The 14,606-nt window shown below is 34.9% G+C and overlaps 1 protein-coding gene across 4 annotated transcripts in view; it reads left to right on the top strand.

The window, feature by feature from the left end:
• Window positions 1-14,606, top strand: part of Lingo2 (leucine rich repeat and Ig domain containing 2) — a 1,146,222-nt gene that overhangs the window by 34,485 nt on the left and 1,097,131 nt on the right. Inside the window, exon 2 of one of the 4 annotated variants that reach the window (XM_040740264.1) lies at window positions 13,572-13,629. The exons of the other annotated variants lie outside the window; for them this stretch is intronic. The gene's annotated coding sequence lies outside the window, so the exon portion shown is untranslated. The remainder of the gene's footprint in view (window positions 1-13,571; window positions 13,630-14,606) is intronic. 4 annotated transcript variants of the gene reach the window in all.

The following is a 14,606-nucleotide window of genomic DNA, read 5'->3' on the forward strand; positions in this document are numbered from 1 at the left end:
AAAGGCTGAGAACAAGAACACCCAGTTTATTTAACTCTGTTGGTTAGTTCAAGAAAAATTTATTTTGCCATTCTACAATATTGCTTTCATGAGGGAAACCATGTGGTATAAAATTTCATCTTATTTATTATCTAGATTCACTGAAGAGGATGAATGATAATTCTCAAGGAGGAAATGGTAACTATGGGACTCAATGTTATTTAAATGATGTAAAACTTCACAGAAAAACTGTGAAATAGATCATTCTATTTAATTTCAAAGCTTGCACAAGACAAGGATAGTAATAAGTTTCTCATATTTTATATTAAGCATAATATTCAAATGTGGTTCTCTTAAGTGTTTGATGTCTTATAATAATGGGATGGTAACAGTTTGATGCTCTAGCCCACATCTGAAAAATCATTTGTATATTGTTTGCATTTCAAGATTCCTGGAACAATGTAATACACATGCAGAAACACCAAGAGCACAGCTTTGAAAGAATACAGGAAGTATTTGCAAACATTTCAATGAAGCAAGAAAACTTACTAGAAATAGTTTACAAACATATTCTCACTTTATGATATTTTAATTTCCTTCATGCCCTAGGTAGACAGTCTAATGAGTTACACATGATAATTATATTTAACAGTTATTTTATGAATGTGTGCTGACCCTTTCTTTTATGTAGTTCAAAGATTTCCTTTGTGACTTTCATATAATCTCTTTTTTCATCAAGTAGTTTAATGTTATTTCAGAAATATGTAATTCAAATAACTACTGCAGTGTAGTGGATTTAATCTCACAAGTGGATTTCAAGTGGCAGATATCGGAGGTATTGCATGTGAAGGCAAAGTAATGCACTATTAACAATTACCAATATAGATGAAATTTTATTTTTTCTGTATTCCTATTTGATTTTCTTGTCCTGTAACCAAAAAAATTAAAACTTCACAGAGACTAAAGCAACTGAATAGAAGGGAGTTATTCCTGTAAAGCAATGGCATCCTAGTTAGGTATGGGCAAAGAAGAAAATTTGCACTGAGGTCATTGCCATGTCTGATGCTCCTGGTTAGGAGGAAAACATGTGTTTTGTTACTAATAAGTGAAAGTGAAGCATGCCCAGTTGGAGAAGTCCTAACTTAATTACTGATGCATTTGTGGTCACATTTCTCCACATTGTTTGAGACTAATGAGCTACACTGAACCTCGGAGTAGTGGTGTTGAAGAGGAGAAGACAGTGTTCTAAGCTTAGTTAGGTGGCCTCCCTACTCATACCTATGTTACTTCTGTCTTTTGAGTGATAATATAGTGTTTGAATGTGTATCATTGCATATATGTGTGCTTATGTATGTGGGTACCCCCCATGTAAGTGTTAGTGAGACCGTTCACCCTTAAGTTACAGATTGACACTTTATATGTCACCAGTTACACTCTTATCAAGGCATTCTGTTTTGTGTTTACTATTTACCATCCACTTTCCCACTTCTCCTTCTTTAGTTCCTCTGGTGTCCCTGATTTTCTTTAGTTTTCTTTGATCCTTTCAATAAGGGTTGATGAAATGAAGACAATATTGCAAGTAGAATAGTTGAAATACAATGATACCATGCCCTCATTCTTTATCATTATAATGACTTACTGGGAGTACACAATTTTTCCTCTATAACCTGTCCTCATTCCTTATCATTACAAAGATAAAATTTACTGGGAGTACATGACTTTTCTTATATAATTTGCTGACTGTTCTTTCTGTTTCAATCTCTCTATATATATTTCAGTGATTATTAAATGTTTCACAAACATCTCCAAAATATATTCTATGAAATTAAGAGTTACTTGATGCATCTATCATTGTCTTAAAACAGATCTGTATTAATAACTTCATAGGACTAAATAATTCTAACAAAAGAATGCAGTAATTTGAAATTACTTTGAGAATTGACTAGGTCCTGAATTGTAAGTAAGCTAAAGAGAATTTTCTTTGTGAATAATTAGAAATTAATGAGACATCATTATTTGCCAAGAGTCATATTATAGTATGAGTGGATCAAAATTATCATTTATGATTGCTAAATTAGAATATTCTTCTCTATGGTTTTCAAAATAAAAATAAGTAGCAATCAAATTTCTCTAATAGCTTTCATAATTCTGTCAAAATACATCAAGATTTTATTCTTAGGAAGATGTTTATATTTAATTAGTTTAAACATAATCCATAGACAGATTTCTTACCATTGTTCTAGTAAACTATATAGTGATTTAATAATTGCCAAGAAAACAATGGGTTTATTTTCTTATTTTAACAATCTGTTTACATTTAATAAAATACGAATGCTTGAATATATGATTTATTGCACAAGAACATATTTATATGCATCATAGAAGTCTTGAAAAAGTATTGTAAGTAAATATTTTCATATGTGTAACTCATAAAACTATATAAAACGATAAATTCTTCATAATATATAATGCAAGTATGCTCCTTTCATATCTGTAAAGATGTATCATTTAAAAAGCAGTTTAAATGCCTTTGTGTGAAAAATATTCTATAGTACTTTTTGCTTTTCCTGCACAGTAATATGCATGGAATATAATACTTACAGAACACATTGTTCTACCATGTTATTTTTGTAACTGTTTAGTATCATCTAGCCATGATCTGAATTTGATCTGCTATATTTTTGTGATATATTTATTCTCAGGAAAGTTCTCTCTAAGGACCACAAACATGGTCATAGGTTGATTCAGGCTTCTATGGGATGGGTATACATCTTATTGAATGATTGATATCCTTCTGGAAGCACCATGAAATTTTCTGAGCAGAGCTTTACTCACAAACACTGAAATTGAGAAGTAGCATGGAGAACACACAGTATGTGCTGAAGTATGGAGACTGAAGTAGAAATAGAACAGAATAAAATTTGTGTTGAAAATGGCTAAGACAACAAATATGGTGAGCATTATTAAAAGTTCTAATTTTTTTTTGTTTTTACAAGACAGGGTTTCTCTCTATTGTTTTGGAGGCTGTCGGTCCAGCCTGGCCTCGAACTCACAGAGATCTGCCTGTATCTGCCTCCCGAGTGCTGGGATTAAAGGCGTGCGCCAAAAGTTCTAATTTTTTACAAATAAGTGGGCATTTTATGACTATTTTACATCTTTTCAAATTGCCTTAGAGAAAATTTGCCATCGAATATCACAGAAGAATGAAAGTCTTTGTTCCTGTCTGTCAACATTCTTATTATACTTTTTTGTGGGGGGTGGTGTCTTTTATATACATATTTATTACTAATGTCAGAAAAAAAATTTAAAAAAAGTAGATTATATTACTGAAGCAGTTAGCCCAGTGACTAGAGTATATACTGTACTTTAGGTGTATCGTGCAAACCCTGGTTCATATTAACATTTGCAGTTAGACAAGTTAAAGAAAAAGTCATATTTATTTCATTTTGGTCTTATCTCTAATACTTTTTATTTCCAAATACTTATGAGCCATTGTGTTTTCATTATGAACTTTGTCTAATTTGTCTTACAATTGTTTTGAGAAAATACCAAATATCTTGAAGAATATTCTAAAACATGCCTGTGTTCACTATATCATAGCTATAATCATTATGATACAATATTTTCCAGGCATTCTGCTATTGTGTAATTGCATATTCTTCATGGATTCTTGTATTCAATCCATTTTTTAAGATCAGTTCTTTTTATTATTTAAGTTAGGAAGTAAACTTATACTTTGTATCTTTATTAGTTGAAATGTAAAAACAGTGCATGTCTCAGTAGATAAGAAATAACTATGCATTTGTTGATACTATAGAGTTAACATTTCATATATAAAAGTAATCCACTCAGTTTACTAATCACATTTGTCAGTAAGGAAGTGTCATTTTTCTACTTTCCTCCAAAATTTCAGGAACAGTAATAAAAAAAGGGTTGTTGGAGCCTAGCCCCCACAGGGTTTCTGAGTTGTTAGTTAGCTGATACCCACAGGTGCATCCTGTTATCTAGTCCTGGCTTACTGCCCCCGCATTGACCCACTGACATCAACATCGAGCATGGGGAAAACACGCTATCTTCTACCTGGGGTTTTTCTACTGCATTGTAAGACTATATATAAGACTGCTCCCTCCTACAAGAGAGAGACCTCTTAGCACTGGCAAAATAAAGACACTTCTTAGTACAAACAGCTGGACATCTGGTCTTTCTTTTCCTGATACCGTGGAGTTGCTTGTGATGTGGGCACTGCAATTGGAGGTTCCACCATGATCCAGAGAGACTTGGAAAGACTGGGAAGATCAGCCAGAAAGAAGACTCAGGAGAGGAGATACTTGAGAAAGAAAAGAATTAAAAACAGGTACCTCAACTTCTAACAGTAAAATTGACTGGTCAAATCCCCAGGTTTTTGCTTGAGAGATCACCTTCTAAGGAGGAGGTGTATTAAATTAATCTCCAGCCTTTCTCCTGATCCACTGAGGTCAGGAAAGTAAAGGGGAACTGAGAGATTGCCCTCAAAGGCTGGCCAACAAGTAAGGCTATGAGGGTGTTTTGGAAAGGGGTACCAAGTTAGGGGTACCAGGTTAAATTTCCAGGCCTTCACCTGCAAGGTCGGGAAAGAAAGGGGAACATGAGAGATTGCCCTCAGTTGGAGGGTAGATTGAGTAAATCTTAAGGCATCCTTGGTTGGAGGATGAATTGAAAATAGGTGAATTGAAAATTGGTAAAAGTTAGTACTGGTATTAAGTTTAAGAAAAGAAAAAGGTAAAACTATATGGAATGGAAAATACATGGAGTGTCTGGATACTGCGTGCTGTTGTGTTGTCTTTAAACTGTTTAATTGCTAAGAAAGAAACAAACACATTTGATTATCAATGCTGCTAAAGTAATCCAACTTACATATTTTGAAAATGCTGTGACTTCTAAATTTAAATATAAGGACAGGTTACTTGGGATAATTCTGCTTTAGTTTCCACAGAAAATAAAAAGCCGTGGGTTCCTTACAGACTAGTATGGTTTGATAAAGCAATACCTCCAGAAGCAATGGCTCAAGTGATTCAAAATTTAAAACAGCTAAGATGATGCATCCTTACAGACCTGAAAATAAGGACTTATACAGGTTTCTGAGTTTTGTCATGATCCCCACGGTATGAACAGTGCCCCAAAACAGAAGGAAGTAGTTTGGAAAGAACGAGGCCCACATTCCCAAATATTGCTTATAAATGTTTTTTTTGCATTTATACAGGGTTGGTTATTGCTACAAATTTAAGGTCAATTTTATGAGTCATCTCTAAAAACTTTTTTACGAGGAGTGGGTATGGCTGAAGCCCCTGAAAAAATAGCAAAAGCCTGTAACATGGCCTGATAGCCAAAGAAATCTGTATGGAAGATTCCATAGAGTAGCAAACAGTTCAAACAAAATTTCAAAAAATAAAAAAGGGGAAATGTTGGGGCCTAGCCCAAAAGGTCTCTGAGTTGTTTGTCAGCTGATAGCCACAGGTGCATCCTGTTTTCTAGTCCTGGCTTACTGCCCCCGCATTGCCCCACTGGTAATTTATATGGTTTATTAGGCCATGTGGGTATGACCCTCATAATGGATTAGTGTCATTTTATGAGGGCTGAACTTGTTACTTCAGGACTGAGGCTTTGCTGTGGGAAAGAGAGCCCTCTTTTTTAAGTGTGGGCATGACCAGGCTGGTTCTTGGACTCCCACCCTTTCCTTGTGTGGCATGTTCTCACTTGCCCTTCCCTCATGCTGTGATGAAGGAAGGCAGCACTCAGAGATGCATTTGCAGGAGTCTCAGTACAGCTGGTGAGGTTTCTCTGATGCTCTTATATCAATTATTTTTCTGTCTGTAGAGCCAGGACAGTGCTACTAGTAAATATTTCTTAGAAAAAAAAAGTTAGGAAAAAAGTTCAGGGTTGAGAAAATATTAAGAGGCTATTAAGTCTAATGCATAAATAAAATATGTTAAATTTACAAAGTTGTTTTTTCATGTATTAGTCATAGTTTGTCTGGCATTAATTTTTTTCTTTTTGAGATCAGAATATAGTTATACCATTTACTCTTCCCTATCCTCTTTTCAATCTTTTTCTCTTTCAATGCCATGGCCTCTGCCTCTTTTTTCACTAATTGTTATTAATGAAATCACACACACACACACACACACACACACATCACCTGTTTGATCTGTAAAATACCAACCACATTATGTTTTAAGGGCTGACTATTTGATAGTGCTTATCTCTTTGAAAAACTTTTCCTCCACTTAAGAATCATGGGCTTTCCCCCTCCACTTCTCCAAGTCTATAATTGTTGTCTTTATTCACCTCCTGTTTAGATACTCATGTGAGTGAGTCTTTATGGTTACACCTTCTAACATTCCTAGGAGATAACATCTCACAGAAAACTCCCTGATCCTCTGGCTATATGGAAAGTCTGTTAGAACAGTGTTAACCTATTATTTCTTTCTTGTTGTTGCTTTCCAACTAGGAAGAAATGCACATAAGAAGAGATAAGTCATTTCTCCAGACAAAAAGTTTATTGCTAGGATTGTAGGGATGGGTATCAGCTCAGGACTCCAAATATTAATGTTCTCAACACAAAGGTGATTAATTTTCCCCAGAAGGACAAAGGGCTGGGAATAAGAGACAAAGACAGGAGACAAAGGATGGGAAGAAGGGGAAATGAACAAGAAAGGAGAAAAGGGGTATTGGGGAAGGCATTGCCTCTGGACAGGGAAGAGATAGATGTGGTACATAGACAAATGACACTTCATATAGATTAAAGGGTAACCCCCATGTTAGGATGAGGTACTTAATTTTAGTAGGCTATGTTAATTAGGTGAGCCAAAGGGGGCTTTTGATTGCTGGGCTTCAGTACTTTGATAGCTGGATCTTGGTAATCAGCCACAGGAGAAGGGCAAGGCCAAATAAGGGAAAAATGCCCTGATGGGTAGCTTAGGAATGTAATCTCAAGGTTTTTTGCAAGGCAGATGGAACAGGGGAGAAGGGCAAGGCCTACCAGAACCATGTGTGTCATCCTTGGGCTGACTAGGGTCCCTTCAAGAATAGTGTTGTATGACATCATTTCTAAGGAGATATGAAAAAATATTTTTTTACTCAGGTTACAGAACAAAGAAGGTTGCCAACAAAGTAAAATCTGGTGAATCAATGAGTTTTATTGGGGTGACTTACAAGACTTAGGTAAGGAATTACTTACAGGAACACAAGTCTTTCAAAGACCACTACATCACTAAACCCCACAAAGCATGAGCCACAGCTCATGAAAGCAGGTAACCAGGAACACTGTGTTAAGCTGGCAGGTAACTGAGCAGGTTGAAATGTGTCCTTTCTGAAAGCGTCAGTGGTCTGAAGCACTTTCATGAAGCTTGGCTGGTCACTGCTCCTCGCAGGTTGTTCAGTTGTCTTGGAGTCTGTCTTGGAGTCTTCTATGCAGACTGACTTGTTTGTAAATGTCTCTCAATAGTCCTTATAGCTTATCTATGTTGGGGAGTAAGGGGCCTAGTAAATCTGGTCAGATTCAGAGACTTTCAGAAGCCATTGAGTTGTTTAATTCTTGAGCATAAGAGTCTTCTACAGAGGGCTCCCTTTACTCTTCCTTCTAAACAGCCTGCTATTATATCTCCTGGTTAACACAGTTCTCTTAACAGCCTGTTGTTTGACTTTTCTGAATCTTAACCAGTTTCCCTTTGAAACGAATGGTTTTAAACTTTGAGGAAACTGCTATATAATAAGTGGAACATGACCTTTCCTATAAATATCGAGGAGAATAAAAACATGAGTTTGTATTTAATAGATGGTTTCAATTTGTGTTAGAAAGAAAGAGAAAAAAAGGCAAGGAACCTTGTGCCAAATGCCTCGTGTGCTGAGTGTGATGGAAGATTCTACTACTAGCAGACTTTTTCATGGTGTCAGGATGTTGTGGGACTTGTTTCATGGTTTTGTTTTAATAAATAATAGGAAGAAATCTCTGCTTCATAGTCACTCTTCTCATTTAAGTTATATTATCCAAACTTTTCTTTTTCTGTTGTAAAAATTCATTCTGAATCAGTAAACATACCACATAGCTCTTAAAACTTCAGTATTTATCCTTCTGTCTTTCTTCTCTCCCTCTCTATTTCTGTGCCCCTGTCTCTCCCTTCATGTCTTCTTCCTTTCCCCTACATTTCAAGTGGTGAAGGGACAATTCAGTGTTAGCATCATTGCTATCTGCGGATATGGTCTATTGACAATTTACCTGGTTGAGGTAAACTTACATGTGTAGGCAGAAGTGGTTTCTCAGCTTCATTAGGATTATTCTTTTTTGTTTTGTTTTGTTTTGTTTTGTTTTTTCAAGACAGGGTTTCTCTATATTGTTTTGGAGGCTATCCTGGAACTATCTGTAGACCAGGCTGGCCTCAAACTCACAGAGATCCACCTGCCTCTGCCACCAACGCTTGGCTCATTAGGAATATTCTAAGTACTTGAGGTAATAAATTACAATCTGCCCAGATCCTTATTTTATTATAATCATTTGCATTTATTCAGTGCATTCTTATGCAGGAGACACACTGATTTGCACAAATGCCAGTTTATAATCCCCTTGCCTCTTTTTTATCACTTTTTATTTTAATTTTAATTTTAAATAGCTTGTTTTACATGTCAATCCCAGTTTCCTCTCCCTCCCCTCCTCCTGCACTGCCCATCCCCCCCAGCCTCCTACCCTATTGCCAATTCCTTCCACATAGGGGATATCTAGAGTCTGTCATTTCCCTCAGAGTAGGGTCCAGGTACTCCCCTAAGAGTCCAGGCTGAGAGAGCATCCCTCTTTGTGCTATGGGGACACGATGACTGTTTGTATTCCAGGGATAGACACTGATCCACTGCTCAGGGCCCCATAGGTTGCCCAAGCCTTCTCACTGTCACTCACATTTGGGGGGTCAAGATCAGTCCCATGCTGGCCTCCCCGCTGTCCATCTGGGGTCCAAGAGCTCTCCCCTGTTCAGATCAGTTGTCTCTGCTGGTTTTGCCAGCCCATTCTTTGCCAATTTGCTCATCACTCCTCTCTCTCTGTCACTGGGTTTCTTGGGTTCAGTACAGTGCTTAATTGTGTGTGTTTGCCTCTGCTTCCATTAATCACTGGATTAAGGCTCCAGGATGGTTATAGACATCAAGTTCATTATCAGGAATGGGCATTCGAGGTGGTCTCTCCACTATTGCTTAGCTTGCCAATTGGTGTCATGTCTTTAGATCGCTAGATATATCATTGAATATCTAAAATAAAAGGAATAATTTCTCCATTTTTAAATTTTTAACCAACATAAGCAGCATTGAGTTGCATTATTTGTTTTTGATCATTTAATGTCTTCCAATTAGAGACTAAAAATAGCTTTTCGTTTGTTCAAATAATTGTAAATTAAGAAGACCTGTTTTGATAACTATTTAAAAATTCAGGTCCCTTTTAATCTGTATGTCTGTGTCTATGTGTTTGTGGGCCTGCTCACTGCCTGTGGATTCTTACCATTTCTTCTCTTTTATAGAGTTGAGGAGGATCCAACATTATGAGGAAATAAATGAATTTTGAAGTCTCTAATAAATTTAGAGTTAATTTGTGTGAATAGATTTTAAAAGTCTTAATAAATTATCTGATGCTACTTAAGGGTTTTAACACGTATTTCAGTTGTGTGTGATTTAGACTAGGAATTATAGCCTACATACTAAATGTAAGATATAAGGTCAAAATATCCAGTTATATATTAAAATTCTATAAGATATGATATATTTAATAGTCATAACGCTCTTCATATGCCCTATACTATTTAATATCTTCTCAGATTGTATGTTTCTGTTTGTAAAATAATAGTCTGAGCAGACAGAGCCATAAAGTAGAATATCTATATAGGGTAAGAATGATTTGTGCTTGGTTGAATTCCTTGAACCAAGGGGTGGAGTTTATGTTTTGTCTAGTTGGTATCAGCCTCTTTATCTCCTCTCTCTCTCCTGTCTTGATTTTTAATTATGTAAATATTCAAATAAGATGTTTGGAAATATATGTAGCCAGTGATTCTCTTAAGATGCCACTTCTGAACTAAGGTATAAGTAAAATTACATCCATCTTTGTTGCTGCTTGTTTTGCTTTTGTGAGACAGGGTTTCTTACAACATAAGAAGTAGTTGAGCTCCCTATGTAGCATCCAAGACATGCCTCATGCTCCCAGAGTTGGGACTATAGACATGTTACCACATTACCATTATAATTTATTTTGGCAATCAGTTACATTCTATAGCCCAGGTTGGCATAGAAGACACCATGCATATCAAGGTTCCCTTGAGCTTCATGATCTTGCCTCAACCTTCAGAGTGCTAGTACTATCGGCATGAGACACCAAACACAGACATCAACCCTAGAAAGGGATTAATCTTGCAATCTTATAAAAGAAAAACATATTTATTCTGTGCTTACTTTTAGTTGGCCCCAAATTCTTACTGTTATTTTAAACTCATCTAATTGTTTATTGTTTTGATGATGAAGTTCAGTAATTATATGTACATAGGTGTTAAACATATATCTAGACATTTACATAAATGGACACACTGTACACATATCTTTGCAACTCATGAAAAGTGATTACATAAATGCTTGATTCTTATATTGAATGTAGATAATATATGATTTTTAAGTAAAAATAATGGTCTGAAGAAAGGTTTTAAAAAGTATAAAAGAAGGGAAATCAGTCGTTGCTGGAATGGATTTATTTTTCTAACTTCATTTTACTCCATCTATTGCTTGCTCATATCTTTAAACATTTAAGCTACAATATATTACAGTCACTTAAATTTATTTTTTGAAAAAATCTAGAAAATAGGATAAAGACTTGTCATACTTAAACATAGATTTTTTTTTTCATTTGAAATTGACATTTCTCCTCTAGTTACCTATCTCTGGTAGTTACAAATCTTGAAAATCTGTCCCATCCATAAAGGGTTATTTAGGGAAAATCAACTAAGTCTTGTCTATCCTAGGTTCATGATATGCTATACAGTTATAGTGATGTTTCAAGATTCAGATTATACACAGATTGTTAAATTTGGTTCTGTATCACGTCTGATGAATAATACCAATTCTGAATTTACAGTTTTTATGAGCCTTTTAAATGAATTCACATGTGACTTCCAACTTTCTCTGCACTGCTGAGTACATAGTACATTGAGCAGCTACTTTCCTTAAAGTTTTGAAAAGAATCAAGCATTTAATAAGTGCTTAACAAACATATGTAAGTAATGGACTTAATTTTGGAAAACATGATCCCAATTAAAGAAATATTTCCTTGTAAGAAACAATATTGGTTTACTAGAAATATAATGGAAATTAAAAAATAGTTCTTCAGAATTTCAAGCTATAAGGTGACTATTTTTGTGTTTTTCCTTTTATTGAAAATAGTTGGGCCTTTTTCCTCATATAATATATTCTAATCACTGTTTCTCTCTGTCCTTTCCTCCCACGTTTTCTTTCCATCTCATTCCCCCGACATTGGATGCACCCATGTCTATATCTCATTATAAAACAAACAGACTTCTAAGGGATAATACCAAAATAAAATAAATTATCATGAGGTAAAACAAAAACTAACACATTGTAATAGGACAAAACAAACAAAAAGCAAAGAGCCCAAGAAAACACACTAGAAACACACACGTACATGCACACACACACACACACACACACACACACACACACATGTGTCTGTACACATAACATAAACAGAACTAGAATGAAATGAAATTTTAAAAAGTCAAAAATAATTGTGAGTGCTTTCATTTTGTGACTAGATCTCCATTCGATATTTTCATTTGTATAACTCATTTGCAGTCTGAATTTTTTTCAGTGCCAGTGGCTGACATATCATGAAAAGTTCGTTTTCTTTACAATTTTAAATATCTGGATCATGAAGAAAAGTGATGACAATAAATTAAAATTGAATTACCCTTTAAAAAGCCAGAAATCTCTGAATCATTATGAGACAAGGAACCTCCAAAGATGCTATGTCTATTTTTGTGTCAGTACCATTCTGTTTGGGTATGGTGGTGCCTCCAGCAGTTCTGAAGTATTTGCATCAAGTAATAGTGTTAATTGTCAATTTAGATGAAAATAAACTTGCAAATGTATTCAATACTTATAATTTTACTAATTTTGTTGTGTAGTTTCAGTAGATTATTTTCATATTGAACCATAGACTCAACTGTATACATTTTTATTTTATACCTCTAAGTGCTTTTACACCTGTTTGGATATGCAGCCTATACTTACTCACTTCTACATAAGCTGGAAGTACTCATTGGATCCTCAGCTACTGGGGTTACAGAAACAGATAGTTGAGAGCTATCACATGGATGCGAAGAACTGAACCCAAGCCGAAAGCAATAGTAGACGTGCTCTTACCTTGTGAACCACTTCTCCATCATGCTAAATTTTTATGCAAATTAATGTAAAAATTGAGCATAATAATTGTTTTTATAATTTTTTAATGAATGTTCATCTATTCACAAAATTGGGTGTGTTGTATGTTATCATCTATTTCAAAGGAGTTCTTGTCAAATCTGGCATTTTCTTTGGTTGGCTTTCCTTCCATTCACTCAGTTATTAATTCCTTTTTTCCTTTTTTATTTAAAATAAAAAACAAGCTTGTTTTACAAGTCAACCCCTGTTCCCTCTCCCTCCCCTTCTCTCCTGACACCTACTGACCCCCTATCCCATCCCCATTCTCCTCCCCAGGGAGGAAGAAGCCTCCCATGGAGAGATCTTCAAAGTCTGTCATATCTTTTGGAGCAGGGCCCAGACCCTCCCCTGTTTGCCTAGGCCAAGAGAATATCACTCTATGTGGAATGGCCTCCCAAAGTTCATTTGTGTACTAGGGATAAATACTGATTTACTACCAAAGGCCCCATAAATTCTTATTTGTATTCATTTATAGCAGCTTTGTGGCTATTCCTTTAGCAAACATAAATTGTCACTTTCCTGATCTATGAAGTTAAAGAAAAAATAGTTTCCCTTCCCTATTCCAACATAAATTCATTATCTTCCTTGATATTTTACTGATAATAGTTATATATTTACATTAATCATCAAGACCTTTTATTTGACTTTTCTTTGTATTCCTCATACTATTTACATCATTGATAACCCTTAACACGATCAAAATTACTTTTTATGAGAAAGTAGAGCATTCTGATTTAAGAAATGAACTTTGTAAGGTGAAGCTTTGCTGTGATTCAAGACTGTTTAGATGATGTAGATTCAGGAAAGTAAATCTGTTGTAGTTTTGACTATGAATACCTAGTTGCTTATTCCCAAAGCCATGGTCAGTTTCTATTTTTATGATGCTTCCCTTTAAGGCAATGATTTAGATTCTTATTACAACATTAACAGAAACAGATTCACCTGGAATATTATTTGAAATTTTAAAATCCCAGGCATTGCCCATTAAGTGCCAAAAACTATGAGAGATGGCCCAGTAACTGTCATCCTTTCATCCTAACATCTGGGAGACACTGCTTAAAGAACCACCACTCATTCATTTTTTATTTACATTCATTTAGACTTCCTGAGATGTCTACAGAATAATAGTGATGCAGAAAAAAGTTGCCTAAGGCAAAGGTGAGTGTCATTAGTTAGCTGGATTTTTCCTTGAATAACCTCTGAACTCATAAATCATATGTGCCCATTTGACGAATAGTACGTCTCAAGAAATAAAAGTATATTTACCTCAATTCATGCTATACTTAGATTTGATGTTATAAAAAATAAATATATAAGTCATTTCATAATATTTCTCTTTTTAAAAGTATTGTAAAAATGCTTGTTACCATTGTTATATTAGTCTCATATACAGGAAGTTTAGCAGCTTTCTAAAATAATACTATATATGCATTATGAGCATGATTTTTACTTATATGATTTAATGATAATATTAATCTAGCCAAATTTAACTATATCATCTCAATTAATTTACATAAATATTGTGACATATATGCTGAAATTTTTGAATGACCAGTACACTAAGTAGCAAAGAAATATGAGACTTGACATAGCTAATTAAAACCAGTATTCACATGTGCGTCCAGATTTCAAAACCTTCATTCTCATCTGATTTTGCTTCAGTGCTGTAGTGAAAAACATATTAGATCTGGTGTTCAATTTAGACAAGGGTTTCTCAAAGCCATGCTTGGGATCACTCATATTTGTCTTTTCTGGAATTATGCTTGAAATATGAATACCTCAGGTTATTCTAGACCTGAGGTGTGGAAATTGTATTGAGGAATGCCCAGAAAACTGTGTTTGAATCAACTTCTTTTGGAACCAAACTGCATTCCAAATCCAAGTTTTGTTACTCACCTCCATGAGAATTATGGACAAATCACTAAATGTTTGAACAAACATTCTTCAAAAAGAGCTTCATAATGTTTCTGGTATGTTAGATGATTGTGGAAATACTGAGATAATTCATAACAATGTTTTGTAATTTTCAAAGTTCTCAGAAAGGTACACCTGATACTAATTCATTGTAGCAAAATGAAATTTCCTGGGATTTTCCAATAGGTATATTTGCAATAGAATATTAATAAGTGGTAGAA

Source organism: Mesocricetus auratus, unplaced genomic scaffold (assembly GCF_017639785.1).
Source record: "Mesocricetus auratus isolate SY011 unplaced genomic scaffold, BCM_Maur_2.0 Super-Scaffold_6730, whole genome shotgun sequence".
NCBI lineage: Eukaryota > Metazoa > Chordata > Mammalia > Rodentia > Cricetidae > Mesocricetus > Mesocricetus auratus.